The sequence below is a fragment of the Anguilla anguilla genome, chromosome 2 (genome assembly GCF_013347855.1).
Source record: "Anguilla anguilla isolate fAngAng1 chromosome 2, fAngAng1.pri, whole genome shotgun sequence".
Classification (NCBI taxonomy): Eukaryota; Metazoa; Chordata; class Actinopteri; order Anguilliformes; family Anguillidae; genus Anguilla; species Anguilla anguilla.
Window position 1 is genome coordinate 51490359 of NC_049202.1, and position 10553 is coordinate 51500911.

General features: G+C 46.6%; 1 long non-coding RNA gene across 2 annotated transcripts; it reads left to right on the top strand.

The window, feature by feature from the left end:
* The first annotated feature begins 448 nt into the window (after positions 1-448).
* LOC118220983 lies at positions 449-10408 on the top strand. Of its 2 annotated transcripts, none has more exons than XR_004764041.1 (3): positions 449-553; positions 1472-2706; positions 10000-10408. It is a non-coding gene; the product is annotated as an uncharacterized LOC118220983 (long non-coding RNA). The 2 variants fall into 2 exon arrangements; XR_004764040.1 differs by lacking the exon at positions 10000-10408 and adding an exon at positions 4483-8581.
* The last annotated feature ends 145 nt before the right edge of the window (positions 10409-10553 follow it).

Below are 10553 nucleotides of genomic sequence, written 5' to 3' on the forward strand. Positions count from 1 at the left end.
GAATGCAAGCAACCACATGTCAGGCAGCTGATTTTGCTGCTGTTTCCCTAAGTTACCACTAGGTGTCAGACTAACATTGGTATGCTGGGGCTGTAAGTCTGGGGCTCTGGTGGCATGTTGGCAACAGCTCTATGAGACTGCTGGGTAAACTATGTGCCTCCACAGAATACTAACCAGCAGACAAAGAGCTCTCCTTACCAGGAACATGCACTGCAGGATCTCAGTGATACTGTGCTGAGTCAGCTAGGCATTCCACAGATTGGTTGAAGACTATAAATAAAAATTTACATCTAATCTTTCAAGCTTGGCTGCTTTAACATAATATTATGCAATTTGTTGACTTGTGATTGCAGTGTCGAGGCATGCACACTATGTAATAATGTAATGGTAGGTTGTGTAAGAACCCCTATGTCTTTGCATTTTCCATTTTTTTGAATCCGCCAGCGGGGGGGTCCAGACCCGCAGAGCTGCAGCTGACAGACGACCGCCCTCCGCCCAGACCCTTCGCACCTTCTATCCCAGCATGGACCCTGTCCAGCAGCCCTACTGCAGGGTGAGCGCGAGGCCCATGCTCCCTGCAAGGGACTGGAGGACTTTGCCCCAGCCAGATGGCTGTGTGTGCCATGTCTGAACCGAGAGACTGTGGACTGGTGCTACGCTGACTGTCGTCCAAGATGACACGCTGTGTATAAGTGTTTATGCCCATCTTGGTGTTGGACGGATGGAAAAGGGTGTCTGGACATACACAGAGTGTGGGATTGGGGGTAATGTGGCAGAAAGGCTGTGTTCGGACAGCTCCAGTACAGCAGGCAGAGTGGGTGTTAATTTTTAAGGGCGATCCGTTGCCATTGGCCCCCGCTCAGCCATGACAAACCGGCCTTCACTCGATACAGGCTCGTCCCAGCATGCCTCGCTCCAGACCCCAGTGTTCCTGCAGCACGCCGGGCTTGGAAGGCAGAGCGCGCTGCGTGCCCTGTGAGGCAGATCTAATGACAGGGAGGCAGGGGGCCGGAGAGCGGCAGCTGTCACAGTCACTCTGCTCCCCCAGCCAGATTCAATCGCAGTAATGGGAGCGCATGCTCCGTCTGACACCCACGCTGCCCGCGTGGACCCATGTTGGCCCTCACTGTCTCCACTGAAGTAAGTTAGCATTGACCCAGTGGCACGTGAAATGGCGGCCTTAAACACCCATGACCCCTCACAGAAACTCCTCTCATACGCAGGTTTCTGCTCTCACCATGTGCCTGTGCCCTGTCAGAGCTGGTCTGTGAGCACAGCAGACAGTCTCTCTTGTGTAGGTTGATTTAGTGATGGGGAATTTGAATAAAGGATCTCATTGCCTGAAGAGTGTTGGAAAGTGGCAGGTGTTTTCTCAGTGCAGTACCTTCCTTCTCTACACAGGATGCAGTCCATAGGGGTTCTGTGAGTTCTTGTTTTCTGAACACTGTGTTTTTATGTTTTTATGTTCTAGGAGGAGGTTGGGATCCTGGGGACTGATGGCATCCTGTACAGAGGCCGTGTGGACCTGACCTTGCCTTCCCTAGTGCCCCCTTGTTCCAGGTCCAGTACCCCTGTCCTGCCAGAGAGAATATGACCACCGGCACAGCTAAGGACACACATGCTGCTCATGTACATTATCAGTGCATTCAGCACACACATATAAAGAGAATCAGAGACTTTGTTTTTGCTATCATTTGAATCCAGTTAAAATTAATATGAATGTCCTTGGTTGTCTGTAAGTATATATAATTACTGAGGCCTGTGTTCAGTAAGCAGACCAAAATATTACCAAGCCCTTTAAATATAGTGTACATTGTCATTATAAATGCCTCAGCAACAAAGCAGGAGGAAGAGAATATCTGTAACAGAAGGTATTATAAATGTAATCTCTGCTTTAAGTTTAAAAATAGAGCAGTGGGAACAATCCTTTTACACCCAGGCTGACGAGGAAGCTGTCAGAGGCGTGTCTCTGTGTGGAGTCTACGTACGAGCACTGCAGTTCTTCTGACGCTCCACACTAATCCTGCTCCTGCATCTGCTATAGACTGCAGTGCAGCTACTCCGAAGATAGCATTGCACCTACAGCTACGCCTGATTAAAAAGCAGCCAGTTCCAGTTGGCTGCATCATGAGTGTTCCCTGAATTTACCTTTAAATTTAATTGATTGGCAGGCTGCGTCTTTGTTTGGGCGTTGTAACCGCTAATACTCTGTGCGGTGTCCTGGATAAGGCCCTCAGATGAAGGAAGTTGAATAAACCACGGTACTGTGCCTATTCCCTGGTAAGAGAGATTTCATGGTCGTTTTTGTGTGGAATTTGAAAAGCGTACTGTACCGACAGGAATGGCTGCTTTTACATGTTATGTAATACGTGCCTCCCTGCTCCCTCTCCTCCCCCCTCCCACACACCATTCTCCTCACTCTATTATTCTTCCTGTCACGGTCAGTAATTCACAGGAGACTCAGTCCTGTTGGTCCTCTGCCAGCGATGAGGAGGTCGTGACAGTGGCGGCGGTTGTTTTATCCTTGGGTTCGTGACATTCACTTCAGTAATATTTATGTGCTGAGTAGCAGCTCTCCTTCCTGCCAGGACCGAGGATACTGTTTCAGTTCCGGTGAGCAGGCAGCTATGGAGTCAGCTCCCCTTCCTGGTGCCGACGGGGTGGAAAAGCCAGCCTGTGCCAAAGCAAACCTGCCACTGCAGCAAGGTGAGGGGTGGCCTGCTGGACACGTCCAGCCCCTGCGCAGTCACTATCGTACGCTGCTCGCAGATGACCTTTGTTGAAACAAGATCGCGTGTGTACCCTTAATTACAGACACTGCAGCACGTGATGGGGAAACGTTTCTTTACCATGTGCTTAGTCACTGTAGATCTTCTCAGAGAGAGGCATGGAGCATGAAAATTAAAGCATGTTAAATAACAGCATGTTATGTGCACCAATAAATCAATCACTTTGCTAAGATTTATTTTTCTGTGGTTGTAAAACCAATGTCGCTACAGCGAACGCAGCAGTCATTCTCAGTTGATACACTGAGGAATCAGCAGGACTTGCTGTCTGCCAGACAGCCAGCATGTCTGAGGGCCTGAGACTACTTCAAATGAACACAGTCAGTAACAGACCCAGGGAGGTGGCACACACACTAATCCTTGCGGTGTGTGTAACGCAGGTCTGAGAGGAATTTGGCTGTGTGAGCAGCCATGTTGAGTCCCTGTGCTTGACCAGCCTCCAACTGAAGGATGATGTCAATTTCTGTTAAACTGTTTTTTCAGAGCTCATTAAAATTCTGCCCTCTCTACCAGCCAATCTACATAACATGAAAATCAGTGAATCTGCACAGCATAACAATATAAAAATCAGTGGTAATGCACTGTTTTCAAGCAGACTATTGAAAAGAAAATTGAAAATATAAATCAATAGGTATCATTTTCCAAAGGTGAGGAAGCGATTTCATTTGCTTACTTGCACATCTTCAATTTTAATTTACTGTACTGTGAAGATAAAATGTGTGTCTTCAAAATCTGTAGAGACACATCTCATAACTGCTGTAATATAGAGTGCTTTACCTGAACCTATCACCAGAGGGCTCTCTGTAAACCCAATGGCCTTGACATATTTTGGTGCATCTGTTTCAGGGCTTTCATAAACTGCCGGATGTAAGCGTATTACTCATTTTGAGGAAATAGTGTAAAAATAATCATCTGGAGTTGTGCCATTAAGTTACAGTTACAGGGTGTAACCACTATTTGTTATCAGTGATTTTGTATTGCTGTTTATGTCCTATATCCACAAGTTATCAGTTTATGCACATTAAATTTATGTGTTACAATGTGTTCCATAGCCGTTCACAACTGTAAAGCTGGTGTCTAATTGGACAGCAATTATATTGACACAAAAGATTATTGAAGTCATGTGATTTGGCTGTTTCTCAAGCACCTCCCGCTAAACAAAGAGCTAAAGAACAGCGTTCCTCAGAGTGACGGAGAACTGCATTAGAGATGCATGGGCACCCGGCAGCTCCTGCATTCTTTTGGATTAATCTTGAATAATAAAAGCCTTGGTGTGTGTGTGTGTGTGTGTGTGTGTGTGTGTGTGTGTATGCGAAAGAGAGACAGGAGGGGGAGGGGGCAGACAGATAGACAGACAGACAGAGAGAGAGAGAGAAGTTGGTGAGTTGGCTGTGCATATGTGTGTGTGAAAAAGAGAGAGAGAGTGTCTGTGTGTGTGTGTGAGAGGGAGAGTATGTGCGTGTGTGTGTGTGTGTGCGTGCATGTGTGTCTTTTCTGAATGAAAACATGGAGAGCCACTTCCCATTTGTGCTCAGCAGCTGGAGGCTCTCTGTGAGTAGTGAGGGGGAATGAAAGGCGCTGTACACGAGAGAGAGAACGGCCCTGCTGCAGCACTGTCTGCACGCCGTCAGCACACAGGCCCAGCGCTGTGCTCCGCCTCTTAGTCACAGACATGTTTTCCACATGTGACCTGCAGCGCTGTGATTGGACGCCACTGTGGCCTCTCGCTCGACTCAAACTCCAGCAACGTCACAGAGGAACTTCACAAGGGCCACAGCTGGAGTTGATCTCAGCACAGGTGTGGAGTCCCCCAGATGTTTATTACAGAAGAAGGAAGCTTATCTTCGCTTTTTTTTTTGTCGAGCTTCGTCACTAATACTGTTGCCTCTATTGGTTATCATGAATAAATATAAGCATGAAAATATTTTGGAAAGAATCTCTGCTGGAATAAATAAATAAATAATGCCCTCTGTGGTTCCACACCAGAAGAATTTCTGACAACGTTTAAATGAAGCAGCAATGCTCAGACAAGTCATGGCAAAGCCTTGCACTGAACTGAATAAAACTGCTCCATGGCTACACTCTAAATCCCAGTGTGAAAACCCAGACAGAGGCTAATCAGCCCATTTCTACTACAAGCCCCACTGATTGGTGGCCTAGATCACAGTCTTCCAGCGTGTCTTTTGTGAGGCAGATCTGAACTCTCCATATAAGGCAGGCAGCGTCTGAGCCCTGCTCTGTGGAGCATGCTAATTCACTGAACGCCATCTCTGCAGCCCTGGGCAGCACCAAGCTGCTCTCTGCTCCGGGATGGACCCTCACAACAGAGTGCATTGATCGCTTTAACACATTGCTCCTCAGTGGGGAGGGGGGAGAAGAAAAGATAAAGCTGTCCCTTATACCCCGGCACAGAGCTTAACGGCATGGCCATAACAAATGTTAATGAGGCCCTGGCTTCAGAGCCGCAGTCCCTATTTGTCACTTAGCGATGATGTTGCGCGGAGGCAGAGCATGGTTTGTGAGACTGAGTGAGAAAGTGTGTGTGTATGTGTGTGTGTGTGTGTCAGAGGGAGGGGGTGGGGTGGTAGTGTTTGTGGTATGAGAATGGAGCTGAATGTTGTCAGTTGCAGGGGGGTGGAGTTATCGGGTGGCATGTGACTTGTGTGTGTTTGTGGAGAGGGGGTTGGCTCATTGTTGCTGTCGTTACCCCTGCCTGACCTGTTCTGCGCAGTCTAGACACACACGTTCACGGGTCTCCACGGACCGCCTGCCTGCAAGGTTGCTGCGAAGGGCGCAGTCTCGCTGCTTGCAGCATGAGTCCTCATTCATTTACCAGAACCTCATGGCCGTGTGGATCCAGACCCTGCAGTGCTGAGAGATCTGTCCATGATGCTGTCATGACGCAGCACAGAGGGCTGGCAGATCGACCTTTATGTAACAGCGGCAACATAATGATGGAAAACGTCCCGCCTTCATTTTCCTCTGGGAAGGAAATGTACAAGTGAAAACGTGCATTCTTTTTTACCCATGAGGGAGCCACTGCATTTGCCCATTGTCACAGTTTATAACGTTCAAGTAGCCTTCCGCTTCTGAAATAAAAGCAAATCAACAGCTGGAGGCTGTGAGCAGCGTGCATTTGCATAATGTTGCGCGCGTGGGCGTTTGTGTGTCTGTGCGTGCATGCTTGCTTCCATGGCTGCTCTTGACATCTGAGAGAGTACGCTGGGCCTGGGAATGCGCGTCTGTGCGCCTGCGTGGGCGTGTCAGCGCGTTTGTTTTTGTTTGGCTTTCTCTGCGGCCCCTCCCCTTTGGCAGGGCACGGCGAAGGCTCTGAGAATCAGGAGTCACACCATCGCAGGCCGGCTATGAGCGCTGCCTGTCCGCAGCGTCCGCAGTCTCCTTCTCCTTACTCATGCTCCCACATTTTATTGTCCCTGCCTTGTCCCTCCCACTTTACCTTTCACCCACTTCCTGCCTGCTCACAGCTCGCATAATTTATGCTCCTGTTATGACTGCACAAACTGACAGCTTACAGACGTATTACTCTTTACTCGGTTCAGTGCTGCCCTGGGCTCCCAGACACAGATGTACCATTCAACTATGGAGCACACCCAACATTTTAATGCTTAAACACCATAGTGCTGCATACACAACAGCCCAGCACGATGAGCTACTGAACGTGCTGTGTGGCAAGCTGAAATGGTGATGCAGTACACAAATACTGTATCACTATTCTTCACAGGCAACTGATAAGGCAAGGTATTATGTAAACAGCAATTGTTAAAATATGGCAAGCCCATTATGTTATTGGTTGGTAACCTCGGAGGTAACAACTGATGTTTTGCATTTTGCCCTGACCCAAACACAATCCCTACATGGCCTGTGGTGATGTGTACTGTATGAGCCATTGCATGTATAGTGAAGATCCTGAAAGGACTGAGCAGATATGTTCTAGCTGGGCAATCCATTTATAAGTATGCCTGGTTTGCACAGGGACATATGGATGAATAATCTGAGTGTGGTGGTTTGGAAGGCTGCAGGCTTAACCGTCCTGCAGACAGAGGCGGTGGTACGGTTGCGCACTGCAGCAGTGCATCTGACTGTTTCGCACACATTGCAATCCTGCCCACCCACAGCCATTCTGAGCAGGGCGCTTGCTCTGGAATCAATGGGGAACAATGCTCATTGTGGCTCTCAGTGGGAGCGCTGGGGGTGGCCATGTCTGTCTTTTAACAGCTTTAATAGCCCTGCTCTCCTCTATGAAGGGCTGAAGCGCAGGGACTGTGTGTGTGTCAGCAATCCCCTGGAGACCAGTGCAGTGTCAGCCTCCTCACACATGATTCAACTGTGTGCTTCCTGTACAATAGTGACACAGTGATACACGCACAAACATACTGATGTCATCCACAGCATGGAATTATGCACAAATCCACCCCATGAAAGGCTCACTTAAGATAAACTAATGAGTATTTCCTGCATTGACAAACCCTATCTGGTGCACCATTTGTGGGTTTTATTGTTTTATGTGATTTTAATTTCTGGTGACAATCCATGAAATGCTTTTAAATGTTTATAAAACAATTATTGAAAATTACAGGGTGCTTAAATTGGCCAAAGCTTATATGGACTGCAGATGGCAGGAAACGTAAATTTTAACATGAGTATTATGGCCACAGAAAATGAATGACTGCCTTTGAACTGAGTGTGATGTCTCGCCGTTCCTAGAAGTAGGAATGTATCGCAAGAACTTGTAGAGATGCACCTTCAGGCATGTTCAAAATTAAGCTCTTAAAAATACAACTTTGGAACAGAATATGTATGCCTAGTGTTTTATGAGAAATTAATGAACAATTCAGCTGAAATTTGTTGTGCTTCTAAATGTGAATAAGATGAGATTTTTGCAATGTTCTTTGCTCTCAAAAATGTCATTGCCAACCTGACCATAATTGTAAACAGGCCAATTCTGTGACAAAGACCAGGTTTGTGTATGTGTGTGTGTGTGTGTGTGTTTTTGTATACCACTGGAAATGCAGTTCTACTAAATGACTAAATTGTACTTGTAAAATTGCGTGCTGCTGTGCTCAGACCCATATAAGAAACATCACATGGCGGTAGTGACCTGGTTCTACACAGGACTGTGAAGGCTGGCCGGGGGGTCATGCTTGTGGAGATCCTACCTGCTGAGCTGAGTTCCGTGAGCTCCTGGAGGCTTGGCAGCACTGCCCGGCCAAGCTGAAAGCCTGGTATCCAAGTCACACCCTGAAAACACAGAAACACACACACAGGGCGACGCAAGAGGGCAGGGACAGGAGTGGGGGGAGTGGCCCTCGGGAATCAAAAGGCCTTCCCCCTCCTTCTGTTGCCAAGAAGCCATGCTATACAGAGGTGAAATGAGGACACCAAAGAAAAATATCAACATTTCTGCTGTTTGTTTGGGTGGAAATGCTGCCTGCTTCACTGTGGAAACAACTGATTGTGTTTATGCTTACTGCAGTTCAGTTCTGGTGCTAAGAGACGCTAAAGATAAGTACAGTAGCTGTCAGCCATCCAACCCCAGCTTTTTACATCCACTTCTGTTGCATTACAGAGGAGACCAAGTCTACTGTCCCCACTGCAGTTTCATGCTACCAGAATAAACTTGGAATTACACTGCAAGCAACTGGAATGAGTTTGACAACACAGCATTTATATATTAATATTTCTAATTGCCCATGAGAATGTCACAAACACTTATGATTAATTTAAAATGAATTCATTTATATTAAAACCATTCTGGCAAGGCTGCCCAAAGGGTATACACTGAGTCTGCTGGTTTTTATTTCAGATAATTTCTCAGTCAGTCAAAGCAACTGAAAGCATGCATCACCCTACTAAATTCATGATTTATTCTTTAAACTGATTATAACTGAATACAGAATTTTGCGCATTACCATTTGCCCCTCTGGGCAGTTGGTAGTTTTAGTAATTAAGTGCGCTCACGTCCGGTATATAGGATCCCAGTGCAATCACCTCTGTGTATCACTAAATCAATCTGAGAACTACAACCTCTTTTTAAAGGAACAGCTTTCCTCAGAACCAGCAGGACTCAGAATAAACCAGCTGCATTTGCAGTATACAATGCAGCCTTGAAGGGCAGTTTGAAGTAAATGACTAAACAGGCTGATAAATGAACAGGTTAGTACACTTAAGGAATTCCACTTTCAGTTTTACCACAAAGCGATAGCCCAGGATCAGGCATGGGCAACCCTATGTTCTAGTAAACGAGGAAATTGTCATTAGGGAGGGCTGGCACAATGCCCGGTCTCTGGGGTCACCCCTATGGGAGCTATGTTATTTAAATTGAAGTGGACTGCCGTCTTATTTCAGCATGCAACACCATTTCGCTGATGAAGGCAACATGCCAAAGTGCTTGAATCTTTCAGCCTCATCTCAACTAAAACCACTGCATGCTGATTTTTCTTGAATGTAGCAGAGGTGGTCTGGCTACCATGTAGCGGTAACAAGATCTTAGTGAGATGACATGCAGAGAAAAGGTGTCTTTCTTAGCGCTTTGAGCCCTGCAAGGAGCAGGCATGTCATTGGCTGTCCAATTCAACTGTAATTACCACTGGCACTCCCTTACCTTACAGGATCAGACCTGACTGGTGCTTGCCAGATTAATCAGAAACCCAGCACAGAACTAAAGACTACTGAGTTAACTGTCACCCTGTTAATTTCCATCAGCCTCACAGTAAATATCCTATACAAAAGTGACCTGTCAAGCCTATGATTACTGGTTGTGCAATGGCAGTTACAGTCTTCTCTCTTGCATGTAAACAGCAATTGTTAAAATATGGCAAGCCCATGCACATTCAGCTCTCTGGTGGCAGGGTTCAAACCTATAATGATTAATGTATGTTCCCATCTTACTGTGCGATAGCTTTTAAAACATTAACTGGATTGTCAGGCATAAGGCTTTGGTGAGATATTTCTCAAACAAGGATTAACTTCTCCAAAAGCACTGTTGACACAGAGTGATTTTTTTGTTTTTTGTTTTAAGTGCTACATTCCTAGGCAATGTGTTATTAAAAATTTACCTGAGACACAACATGGAAGCCTCTGACCTGTGCTGTTGACATTCTCACACGGTCACATGCTGGTCAGGCAGGGTGAAGGTCAAGCCCTGGCCGGCAGCAGGTTAGCTTAACCGCGTACTGTACCGGCTGACCTCTAGGTCACCTCAGCTGACAGGCTGCAGCAGCGACAAATGGGAAGGAGAGATACCGCAGACGCCCGTATGGAGCTGGAACACAGAAGGGCTGCCACTGAAAACACCGGCCCGTTTCCACTTTCTCCAGAGGAAGTGGCCCTGGAGCAGTTTTGACTGGACTGGCCAACCTTGTTCTTGTAGTGTGGGGATAAGCAGTATGTGATATCACTTACTCAATTAGCTCTTCAGCACAAGCTGCTGGGCTCCCTAAATTACATCATGGAGACACTAAACAGACAGTGCATTGTTTCTTTTTTTTATTAAATATGTACAATCCCTCATTGTGTTACCTGCATTGCCTTCACACTATTTCAAATATGTTCCTTATGTGCATCACAAAAGGGCATTGTCTAGCAAGGCTGTTGTGCACATTCTGCCCACTAAAATTACTGTACTAAAATCTAATGCTTGTAATAAACAGCCATGCACACCGTTTAAAATCATCGGAGCAATGATTGCATTCTGCTACCATCTAATGCCACACAGTATATTAAGGCAGGAAGGAGAAGGCACACAAA